This window comes from Dicentrarchus labrax, unplaced genomic scaffold (assembly GCF_905237075.1).
Source record: "Dicentrarchus labrax unplaced genomic scaffold, dlabrax2021, whole genome shotgun sequence".
Lineage (NCBI taxonomy): Eukaryota > Metazoa > Chordata > Actinopteri > Moronidae > Dicentrarchus > Dicentrarchus labrax.
Genome location: NW_026136722.1, coordinates 11,257,303 through 11,267,774, shown reverse-complemented (window position 1 = coordinate 11,267,774; position 10,472 = coordinate 11,257,303). Strand labels below are relative to the sequence as shown.

The 10,472-nt window shown below is 40.1% G+C and overlaps 1 protein-coding gene across 4 annotated transcripts in view; it reads left to right on the top strand.

The window, feature by feature from the left end:
• Positions 1-3,104: 3,104 nt before the first annotated feature.
• The window catches only part of adgrl1a (adhesion G protein-coupled receptor L1a), an 89,859-nt gene continuing 82,491 nt past the window's right edge, over positions 3,105-10,472 (top strand). For 2 of the 4 annotated variants that reach the window (XM_051389259.1, XM_051389261.1), the window contains exon 1: positions 3,105-3,940. The gene's annotated coding sequence lies outside the window, so the exon portion shown is untranslated. The remainder of the gene's footprint in view (positions 3,941-10,472) is intronic. The other 2 variants (XM_051389262.1, XM_051389263.1) reach the window with 2 other exon arrangements.

Genomic DNA, 10,472 nt, shown 5'->3' with positions numbered 1-10,472 from the left:
AGACCACTGCACTGACTGCGTTACCAGAGAATCTCACAACCACCTGATGTAATGACATCCAGCTTTGATTAACCAAGTATCGGGCAACTAGAAAGCTTTATATGGAAGTCTTTATATCTATATTTGTCTTTTAGACCATTTGACTTTCTGAGAAATGATATGATATATATTATATGGTATTATTCATGAGTGAAGTGATCAAGCAGTGGGGGCTGCAGTATTTATAATAAGAGACTACTGCTTGTGTTTAGTAGGCCAATCAGCACTTAATCATGCAGTCACTATTGTTGTTGCTAAGAGACCGGGGTGTGATGAACAACTGCTCAGACTATGCAAAGCATGAATTGATGCTGTAAATCTGTCCACATTTGGTTCTTAGTGGTCCATTCTGTACAGTAGGTGATGAGGTTTACCCAGTCTCTCGTGATTACACTGAGCACTGTGACTTTGCATGAATAACATCTAATCTTGAAAAAAAAAAAGCCTGAGTGTGTGACTGCCATAGAGCACAAACTACATTATGCTAGCTGTTTATTGGTGCAATGAGTCAGGCGGCCCATGAAGGTCAATTGACTGGATTTGAGAGCAGTATAACAGAGTAGGTACTGTGTGACAGAAGGCTAAGTGGCAAAGGCGTGTAGAGCCCCATTCAATAGAGCCCAATATTAGCTATCATAATAGAAAGTGACAAAGGCATTTTCAGAGGGGAGAGAAAAATTGCAACATGCACTGTGCACTGGTGCAATTATTGCATGTGATATGGAAGTTGAATAATTTCATCTGGCAGTGTAGCCTACCCTGTGTTCACCAGGAGACCAAAGACTGAATTAATCCAGAATTATTAGCGCTCAATGATGAACTTTAAAAAAAAAAAAAGAAGGTGTGTCCAAAATTCAATATATATTTAGTGGGTTCAAAACAGATACAGCATAATAATCTCCACAAAATCACGGACCAAGACACAACAAAAGACAATTTTAACAAGTCTGCTAGTGATACTATGTCACTTTTGTTGAACAGCGATGCTGTTAAAGATAATAGCACATTGAATTTCCATTCAAGTCCAATATTCTTACTTTAAAGACATCATAATTTGTAGCCCTGACTGAAAGTGAGTGAAATAGGACAACAAATAGTAAAACGTCTCTTGGTAAGGTATTGTGTTAGCTTCCTTATTGTATTTTTTGTGATTAATGTCTTTGAACATAGTGTTACAGTTACACAAGTGGAGAAGACCCTTAAAGTCAGTGGATGATGCAGTCATGTCAGTTACACAACAAGCTAACATTAGCTGGCATTAGCCATCATAAGCTACTGGTCATACTAGACCAAGTAGGGTTGTAGCAGCTAATGGTGTCTTGACTTAAAAAAAAAGGTTTGTATTATTGCTAATTAATTCAACTTATCATCTGTGGAAGAATTCATATGTTATCTCTTCTTTTAAAAGTTACATAGTTTTGTTTTAAAGGGAAATGTGTCTGTTATGGAGAAAATGTTGCTTTAAAACACTTCCATCACAGATACGAATATTTCTGTATGTACTATAACATTTATCATAACTGCATATTTCATCCTCCTGGTGCTTTGCTTCCTTCTGTGTACGGTGCTGTATATGATGAGCCTAATACCATACATGATTTATATAAAATATATAACATAATCAATGCAGTAGAAATGCAGTATATCATATACTGTGATGTATTCTTAATTATAGTCTGCACCTAAACCCTTTTGATGTGTCTTATAACAGGCCAGATAAATAAAACAAGATAGCAAATTACTAACACCACTGTAAGAAAGTGAATAATTGATTTGTCAATTACTTTGCTCAGTATACTAGTACTTGCCTGCACTGCCACTGTGTTTAAGCATACAGTAAGACTAAAGTGGCTTCTTACCAGTTTTCTATTTATACCTCCAGGAGAGGAACCTGACTACTTAGTAAGGTGCACACTGGTAGTTCAGCAGGCTGGAGAGTAACATGAATTTCAATGCTAGGAGTTCCAACTCAGCTCGAAACTGTTGCTGTGTGTCATGCCCTGACTCGCTCTCTTACCATGGAGCATCTTGTATGTGCTGTACAGCAGCTTAATCATGTTCCAGTAAAGGGGTTTAACTTGTTCTCAGCGTTGTATTCCTCAGATTATTTTCTTTTTTTTTTCTTGGTCTAACCTGTGAACATCCTGAAGAGCCCCTTAACTGCCGCTCCTTCAGCCCACCGCAGCTCTCCTACTTAGTTCTTCAGCAACTTGTCTGTCAATGGAAGTACCAGAAAAATAATCTTTAGAAAAATCCATTTGTGCCTGTGCACAGGGGCGGCAAACTGCTATCTTATAAAGATTTTGTCCCTTCTGAGTATCGGTGCTTTGACATTAGTTAGACACGTTGTCTTTAGTACGGTTAAACTAATGAAAAAATATAAAAAGCCCATTGAGATGCATTTAAATTCAAGATGGTGCACTTCAGTGAAGAATCCACAGGTCTCTTAATACAGATGAGTTGTTCTAGTTGGAAGGTAGCATGTATATGATTTCCACACAATGTAATCATGGCTTTTTTTAAATTAATGCACTGAGCATAAAGGATGAAAATTGCTGTATCTTCTTAAATAAGTCTTTAACGTTCACTTAAAATATTAGCTGAAACATCACCATCCAATACTGAGGCCTGGTCTCTGTCATTACATCAAACTGAATGAGTTTGAGCTCTTACATAAGGAGGTTCAATCATATGCTGATTGCATGCTGTCACACCCTAAACAACTCAATCTCTTATGAAATGTATACTTTTTTCATTTCAGATTTTTTTTTCAGTGAAATGCCCCTTTAAAGTTAATGCAGTGAGGGCACTGCAGGTGAAAACTTGCATTAGAGCACTGGCTATATTTTATTAAAAAAAAAAAAACAGTCATTTTGCAGGGCTTCTTCAGGTGACCATTTCAAGGACCTCTGGTGGTTCCTGAACCCCACCTTGAGAAACCACGTGGGTTAGGCAACTAAAAAAAAAAGTGCCAGTTTTATACAGAGAAAGCAATTTAACTAGTGGGCGGGCAGAAGTGGCACAATTTTCCTGCCTTAAGTCAGAGTTGGTTATAAAAACTGTCTTGACACTGTCTTTAGGCTCCCAAACTGTAGCTATGTGAAAAAGGCAATGATGAATGCGCTGGGTTGTAATAGGCCTGATGCAGAACTGCAGTGGTCGAAAATAACGTGTGAATGGTCCTGATGAGAGTGTGCGCTGCCTGCCGACGAAGAGGGAAACTATAGACGAGTGATCCGCTCGGTGCGTCAGGACGCACAAGATAACCGCAGATGGCCTGTGTAGACTATCCTAATTCCAACGGGTGACTTCACACCGTAGAGCTTTTTTTTTTTTGAGATCACATGAAGACGAAGAGTCTACAATTTGAAAATCCCGTGTCCCGTGAACAGATACACATCAGACATCCGAGAGTCTGATTTCTCTTACGCAGACGTTTTGCGACGCTTTGCTCACATGCTTACCATCTACGGACGGACAACACGACTGCAACTTCAATTCTGGTAATATTCCCCCCTCAGTTTTACATCTCCGTCACCGTTTAGTAAGTCGCTTGTTGTTATTGCTTTCAAACAGGACAATGATGTCGTTGCTGTTATTTATTTTGATGCCTACACGGGCGCATTTTCGTCAGAATCGGCTCTGTCCGTGAGGATTTTTTTCTCTCCCACTGCCTTATCACATTTTTAAATCGGGTGGATTTTTTTTTCCCCTCTCCCGTTTTTCCGTCGGTTTGTCTTTAAGATACCAGGCTATTAATTTTTAATTCTTATGCATCCGCACGAAGACGGGACCAGAGAGGAGAAAACGAGTGATAACCAGAAGGAGGCAAGTGAGGAGGGACGCGAGAATGAATGAGACACACTGAGCAATTAAGGAAAAGGAGATTGGAGGAATCAAGGTAGGAATGAAGCACAGTTTTCATGTCATATGTTCTTAATACTGTGATACCAGTGCGGCAATAATAGCATGTAATGTGCACCATCTAGGCTTGCAGTATCAGGCTGCGTGAGGTGTTCAGGCGTGTAAGCAGATTTATTTATTGATATTTTCTGCTTTGACAGATACGGAGTTCGTGTTTACGGTGCGTCAACAGCAGTCACTTCGTATTTGAAATGCGTGCTCGATGCTCTAAATTAGTCGGATTTTAGAGTGGGACTCCCGTTTGTGGGCCTATTCATTGCACCGTGGCCTGCACAGTAATAGATTTTGGCAATTTGTAATTAATATGTACGGTCTGGAAGCATGTGAGTGTTTTGCTTGTCCTATAAAAGAAGGACATTTTCAGTTCCGCAAAATGTGACAGGCGACACTGGAAAAACCAAGGCAGATAATGAGGCTGTTAAATAGGCAACCATGTGGTAGCTTAAGTGATGAACTAATTCTTTCTTGGACAAATTGTTTGGTAGCATCCTTAGCAGAAAAAGTAGAGAAGGAAAAGAGATGTCCCGGGATGTTGCCTATGTGATTTTAGCCAACATCCCTCTCTCTGTTTCTTCTTTTTTTTTTTTTTATGAGAGCAGTTGCATCCAAGAGAGAAATAAATTAAGTATTGACTATTAGAGGAATAAATGCATCAGAGCGAGCTGCACAGCCTCAAAGTGAACCACCCATGTCCCAGACTACACCATTAATCCTGTACCTCCTCAAATCATTACCTATAGGCCAGCTGCTCTCAGAGGGGTCTGGGGAGTCCTTGAGGAATGTTCCAGGGGGTCCCCAACAAAATGAAATGTGGTTAAATTTCCCTCAAATGTAACTTAGCTGAATTCCCAATTAGGATCATGTCTTCAATAATAAATGTATCACCTCAGTACAAACAAATCCTCCCATATATCCACATTGATCAAATGTGACCCCGTAATGTTGAGGGGTTCATATGATGAAAACTGAGGCGCCCTTATTGTTATGCTGAACTAATTCCCAATTTAATAATATCACCTCTAATAAAAAGGCATCAACAGCTTACACTGTTGTTATGATGGAAGAAATTAAACCTTTTGTCTTTGTGTTTTATTATGATAAAATTGAACCCGAGGAGGCAGGCAAGAAAGACCTTGAAAACAGTTATTTTCTGCTGGTAAGCCTCTTCCTCATTTCACCGGGGTGCATTGTGTTTGTCCTGCCAATTCTTCGGGAAAAATTGGCATGTCTACTATTCTGAAGGGGCTGAATGAAATTCAAATTCTTCAGGTGGTAAAACAGCAATATTGCAACTGTCTGATTGCGTTATCTGGGCATTCAAGAAGCCAGACTTGGAATTGGTTTACTGCCAAACACTCTCCCCGGGAAGACAGAAGGATTTATTTCCCCCTTGTCTGTGTGTCACATCACCATCAGAAAAATTATTCTCGGCTTTCAATGGGTGAATAATAGTCATACATTAGCATGGCATTAATGATCGTCAGACTTTTAATAAGTCACTAATCATAATTAGATTTATTTCAGTTCGAGTTCAGCGTTTTGGGAAGCTTTGCAATACTGTGGTCAGAATTTGACGATTATATTATTTCTGTTGAAGGTGCTAATTGTGAATGAAATACGGTATACAGAACCTATCTGGCGGTCTTTGCGCAGAATAACCAAATCATTTTGATTTGCCTGCAGTTTTAAAAAATGTGTGTTGCACATGTGTACATACGACAAATGCACAGGCTCACGCTTTCATATACAGTATGAGTGTATATGCACGCGTGCACACACACACACACACACACACACACACACACACACAGACACATACACACACACACACACACAGACACACGGACTATTTTTATGAATAAGGGTAACTGTGCTCTGTCCCCATAGTGAATACTCTTATGTTTCCTTTGCATCTTTGTTACTTGCTCCTTTGTGCAATATGTATGTACCCCCTGTAGCTTTTTGACAAGGTCGACTAAATGAATGTGAAAATAAGCAGAAAGATACAGCACTGATATGAATTTCAGAAAATGACCTATGATGTTTCATACCCTCAGGACAGCTAAATGTATTGCATCTGCTGGTTCAAAGAATTATGTGAGAGTAACATTCACCGGATTTTAAAAAATGTTGAAAGCTTTTGGTTTTCTCGTGAATGCCTCCATTTTTCCCAGCATGGTTATTAATTATACTGGAAAGGACACATATTGAATGCTACATGTCAATAAAGGATTGTGATTTTGAAACTGCATGGAGATTTGTCCTGTGAAGGACATGTTTTTAATGCATAGGACGGTGTGAAATGAAAAGGAGCGTGACTTTTAATAGCAGCACATTATTCTACAGTTGACAATGGGCTTTGGGGTAAAAAATAACATCATTCAAAAAGCACTGGAAAGCAGACTCTGTGCCACGGCTATGAGAATTCACCAAATCCAGGATTCAATTATATTTTCTATTTTGAGATTAAAATTGGCTTTTCTATTTTGTCCGTCATCTCAACAGACGAATGAACTGTGTCTGCTATTGTTACCTTATCAGTTTTGACTTATCAGAAAATATATTTAAAAAAAAGTATACACTAAACCATTATAGATAACAAAATGAGGAGTTGGTACAATAATCTATTAACTAATGCAATGTATCAGTCAAGTCAAGAGTAGGTTTTTCTATAATTCTTATACACAAGAATGTAAAATGTCCATTCAAGGAAAAATTATTTTTTGGACACAATAGAAAAGAGACAATAAATAAATGTAAGCCTACATACATTTAGCTCACAATATGCAGCCATTTGACTTTTCTTCCATAATGTTTCTTTTTTGTTGTTCTTGCGGGAGAATTTGGACAAGTAGGTGAAGGATTGCAGAGATCAACTCTGACACAGCGAAAGCGCCATGCCTGTGTTTAATAGTAGATATTAAAATAATTATCATAATTCGATGGGAAGTCAAAATTGTTGCACCCCCAAATATTCAGCATATCCAGATGTTTTCTGTTGTAGTTTTAACACACACACACACGCGCTTAACACACACTTTAATGTACACACATGCTGCCACTGTGAGTCTGTTCAACCTCCAGGAGGGAATGATTGGAGAAGTACAGAACAGGGGACTTATATGCTGGCACCGCAGTATATTTTGATGATAAACTTAATCTCATCATTGCCTTTTGATGATGAAAGGTTTACAGATATGATATCCGATTAGAACTAGAAGCCTTGCAAGCTAGTCTGCCGTTCCCGGCTTCTCATGGTCCATTGTACAGGGGAAATTATTTTGAATAATGACGTTCATTGTCCATATTGAGTTATTGTAATTCTGTAGATTATTTCAAACTACAATCCATTTAAAACAACCTTTTGCAAGATTTATTTGTAACTGGGTGTCCGTTTGTGAGCTTTTTTTTTTTTTTTTAAATTTGACAGTGCACTCAAAATCAGGTTGATAACAACGCTACTAGTTCCAACCTTTACCGTAACAATTTTGGAAAATCATTTGCAAGCCCATCATTACATAATTGCTGACATTTGCAACAAAATGGATACGCATTGGTTGATTCCATTATCAGAATGGGTTGAAGATTCAAATTGTCTATTGTAGTTTCATTTTAGTGGGTGATCAGTGAGCTCTCTTTAACCTATTCCATCTCATTAGGGTGGAGGTATCCATTGATGGATGTGACAGTGCTAGGATGCATGCATTTTTTATTGTGTCTCATGGGGTGCTTCTATGTACCTATGTATCTCTTGTGCAAAGGCAAAGGGTAATCTTTTATGCCCTTTTCAGTTATGTAAAAATGCTATGTCTCTGTAGGGCAGTTTTTCACTGGACTGACCTAGAAACTATTTATTGTGTAGCACCAGGTAGCTTTTCCTCACTGCTTCCCTTCATAGGCAGCAGTGTTTACCTGGCAGTGGGCGCTCTGTGGTTGTCGGCAGCCTGATAAGACTTGTCCTGACAGGAAAGCTATTATGATTATAATGACAGTTATTGTGGTTCAGTGTTTTACCACTGCAGACTAAACACACTGAAAATGGGTTTAAACAGCTGTTGTTGGACTAATTATTGCAATCAAAAATACCGTATTATGTTTTCTAAGGCTATTTGTAATATGTTGGCTGTTTTCCCCTTAAATGCTAGATTACATTTCTGGAGCATGAACATGCAATAAGAGATTGAAAACAGAGGGAAGAGGAGAGGACAAGAGAGGCAAAGAAATCAGAACAGGGCAAAGCGTACAGAGTGCAATAGCAGAGAGGAATGGGTACATAATGGACAACAAGTAAAACATTTTCTTTGCTGTGGTGCAAAAGCAAGGGGCAGTACGCGTCCATTTTGAAGCTCATGGCCTTTGTGCTGTGGAGTTCTCTGTGAATGTAGTCACACAGAAGCCTGTAACTGCAGGCTCCTGGCTCTGCGACATCTGGAGAAACACTGAAGGTGTGGACTTTGAGAAGCCAATCTCATAGGAACCTTACCACACACTAATTCAATTCAATTGCTACCAGCCTTGAGCTCGTGTAGGCGCCCAGAATGACGAAAATGAACAGGAGCAACAAGAGCACATGAACAGAAGAAATCGATGAGGACTCTTTTTCATAAATGGAGTGGGTGTTAAATTAGCTGGATGGGCCCATGTAGCAACACATTGGATTGAGTGCCGGGTGTATTTGGGTTGTGTCTATCGACTGAGAGACGACTTGGTGTACAGCAGTGAAAAGACTCAGTGATGCTCAATCAATGTGACCAATCAGCCTCACCAGCAATTCATTCAGTTTTACACAGATTTGTCAAGCGGAAGGGGGCTCTGAATTGGTGTTTAAAAAGCATCACTGCAGTTTGTACGACCAAATACTAACCGCTGTTTGTAATTGTCGGCTTTGATTGCCCTTTTGAGCCCACCTTATTTTCCTATTCATGTTGTTGGAAGCAACTTCAAATACCAGTTATTAGCGCACTCTGTGTTTGTCAGTGATCATTCCTTAACATGTAGTTAATGGGTTTTCGAGGCCCTATGCCAAGATACAATTTTGGAGGCACATGATCACAAATCAATATAATCTTGCCCTGGTTGTCCGGCATTTTAGGGAAAATCAGTTATGTCAGTTCCTGTCAAAGGTGTATAATGGCAATGGTGCTCTGAACAGAGTGACTCTGATCCTCCTGCACCAATAGCAAACCACACATACAATCAGAAAAAAATGTATGAATGCTTATAAATGGCAATAAAGATATGGGAAGCAAACACAAACACAAACACACGTTCAGAGGCACTAATAAACAATTTCTGCGGAGTTACTATATCTTTTGACACAAATTGAGTGCTAAAATCACTGAAGAGTGGAAGGGAGAAACTTAAAAAGCCTCACACTCAAACAGAAAGATGGGGGGAAGGTCCATCAGGCCATCTTAGTTAAACCCTTGTCCTCAGGTAATTGGAGTAGCTTTCCACGTCCAATCTGTCCATCTAAAAAAGGAGGAGCACACAGATGAAAGGAAACAGGGATCAATTGACCTAATAGCTTGTCCAATCAATCCTTATGTTTTTCTGATAGCTTGACGGAGGGTGCGGACCAGAGTGCTGGATGAGCCCCTCTAATTGGCTCAGCCAGAGTGGGCAGAGCAGGAGGTTGAGTGGTAGTGGCAGGAGTAGTCGTCGTTCCTCCTCACACCTGGCGCTCTCACTCTACCAATGTCAATACTGACACCGTTGTCCTCATTACCTTCAGCTTAATGCCATGTACAGACCCTTCATCTGCCGCTGCAGGACTCCAGTGTTCCTTCATTACATCTCCGTTTACATGATCCACTTCTCGCTTTCTGCCACTGACCCCTCACACTCAATGACTAATACAGGAGTTACTCAACATTGTATAAGCTACCAAAGCATTCGGTCAGGCAGCAGAATTAGAAGAGACATGTATATAAACAGGAGCGCTGTCTGTGCGTGCTTTTGAGTGTACGTTTCCTGCTGTCTGGCCCTTACAAGCAGTGATGTTCACCTGAGACTCACCTGAGTCATTCCACCGAGAACGGCTCTAGTGGGTTCGTATTTGTGTCAGGAGTACTCCCCTTGGAGTATATGGTGTTGGACTGGTGTGAGCATGTTTGTATTTGTGAGTCTCTGTGTGTGCGTGTGTATGTGTGTCCATGCTGTTAGCTATGAGAAGAGGCAACACCAAGAGACAACACAGGACCAAAAGAAGCTGTTTGTTTGCCTGTCTGCCAAGATGGGAGGTAGAGGGAAGCAGGTAGAGAAAGAGGTGGTAGGGGAGGAGAGGGAGGGGAGGGAGGGGAGGGGAGATGGAGCTCCTAGACAGGGGTGTGAAAGGGCACGTATATTCATAAACAGCTGCAAAAGCACCAAGAGCATAATACATATAGTAGGCAGATGCCAGATGAGACAGAAAGAGGGGAGGTGCACCTTGATGGAAAAAGTCCATAAACACCTAGAGCAATAAACTTGAGGAGAGATAGAGGGAGAGAGTGAGAGAGAGAGAAAGA